The sequence below is a fragment of the Musca autumnalis genome, unplaced genomic scaffold (assembly GCF_047663935.1).
Source record: "Musca autumnalis isolate F117 unplaced genomic scaffold, ASM4766393v1 scaffold_2, whole genome shotgun sequence".
NCBI classification, from domain to species: Eukaryota; Metazoa; Arthropoda; class Insecta; order Diptera; family Muscidae; genus Musca; species Musca autumnalis.
The window spans coordinates 62847395-62849516 of NW_027411755.1; the positions used below are offsets into that span (position 1 = coordinate 62847395).

The 2122-nt window shown below is 29.4% G+C and overlaps 1 non-coding gene across 1 annotated transcript; it reads left to right on the forward strand.

The window, feature by feature from the left end:
* The first annotated feature begins 1099 nt into the window (after positions 1 to 1099).
* On the forward strand, positions 1100 to 1173 carry TRNAT-AGU (transfer RNA threonine (anticodon AGU)). The gene has a single exon. It is a non-coding gene; the product is annotated as a tRNA-Thr (tRNA).
* Positions 1174 to 2122: the final 949 nt, after the last annotated feature.

Sequence of the window (2122 nt, forward strand, 5' to 3'; positions counted from 1 at the left end):
ATGACAATATTTTCTTGGATATTTTTGTCTAAGGATATTGTTCCCATCAAAAACTAACCCCATGTAGCCTTTTGCCAGAACAAAATATTTATTAACTTGTATTTTTGGCATTTTTTTTTGAGTTTCTTTTTCAGCACGCTCAATTCGAACATAGTCGGTGAGAGCAATCCCACGTCTATGTCTTCATTAGTCTATGGTCATAGCATCATAGACTAATGAAGACATAGACGTCGGATCACTCCGCGGTCAAGTCACTCAAACCCGAAAACTCAAAAAAGTTCGAAGACGTTTTTTGGGGAAAATGACAATATTTTCTTGGATATTTTTGTCTAAGGATATTGTTCCCATCAAAAACTAACCCCATGTAGCCTTTTGCCAGAACAAAATATTTATTAACTTGTATTTTTGGCATTTTTTTTTTTGAGTTTCTTTTTCAGCACGCTCAATTCGAACATAGTCGGTGAGAGCAATCCCACGTCTATGTCTTCATTAGTCTATGGTCATAGCATCATAGACTAATGAAGACATAGACGTCGGATCACTCCGCGGTCAAGTCACTCAAACCCGAAAACTCAAAAATGTTCGAAGACGTTTTTTGGGGAAAATGACAATATTTTCTTGGATATTTTTGTCTAAGGATATTGTTCCCATCAAAAACTAACCCCATGTAGCCTTTTGCCAGAACAAAATATTTATTAACTTGTATTTTTGGCATTTTTTTTTTGAGTTTCTTTTTCAGCACGCTCAATTCGAACATAGTCGGTGAGAGCAATCCGACGTCTATGTCTTTCTTAGTCTATGATTTCAACAAAAATAATTTGTTGGCGTTTAAAATTCTGAGCAATTTAAAGAAAAAAAGAAAACATTTATTACGCACATCAATTCCTCTAAATTTATATTATTATGTTAAAACCCAATCAATACCAAGCTATTTTGTATATCCGAAATAATATTTATTAATTTTAGTGAGTGATAAGATAATATAAGACAATCGAATTAGAAGAAGATTAGAATATTGATCTGGGTGTATAAAACATTTTGATGTTGAAAATTTTATTGGTGCCAAAGATAAGATAATTGCTTTAATTGGTAAGCATATGGCGCCGTGGCTTAGTTGGTTAAAGCGCCTGTCTAGTAAACAGGAGATCGTGAGTTCGAATCTCGCCGGGGCCTATCACACGCTGTTGGTGTGAATAACTTTTTAGGATGTTGTTTTTTGTTTTTTTTTTCTTTTTTTTTTAAAGGATTGTTTTCAAATTCATAAAGCAACAAAATTTAAAACTTTCAAAAGTAATACATTTTATAGGTTCTGGAACAGAACATTTATATGACAAAATTTCGTAACTCTTTACTTACTTTTTGTTCTGTGATTCAATCGAAATTTTGTATTTTGTGATTTTCATGATTAAGAAGAATACATATATGTATCTTAATAATTACTCATAGAAATCGACGAGTTTATTTTTCTATTTCAATCAATCAATTTTTAAATTAATTAATTTTTTAAAAATCGTTATTTCATTAAATGGTTTTAAGAGTTTTGTTTATTGAATTTTTATGTAAATATAAAAAATTTAGGACAAGAAAATATTAAGACTTATAATGCTATAAAATATAAACAGAGATGTGTTTATAAACGACAGTCATGTTTTCAGACAAGCAAAATAAAAAATAAATAATATTTTTTTTGTTTTGTTAACATAAAGTATTATTAAATAAAATATTTATGTAATCAAAGCATACAGTCAAAATGGTCCACTTATAACAAATAATGTTTCAGTAGGATGTGAATTACAAAGGCATTTTCATAGTCCAAAAGAATCATAGAAATTGACAGAATAAAGGAATATCTATAATTTTTTTTTAAATTTGCAAATTTTTTACAGAAAATTGAGGTTATGTTATAAAAAGTTAAAAAGATTTTCTTTACTTGCCAAAATCTTCACGTTTTACTCAAAAAGTGTTCCCTTTTATCAAAAAGCATACAATTTATGTGAAAGATGCTCACAACTTTTACAATTTCTATCAAGCAAATGAAGATAGAACCATTATCCCGATAAACATGTAAAAAAGTATCAGTCGGCTTTGTCGACAGAGATATACTCTAATCCTATGTTAATTG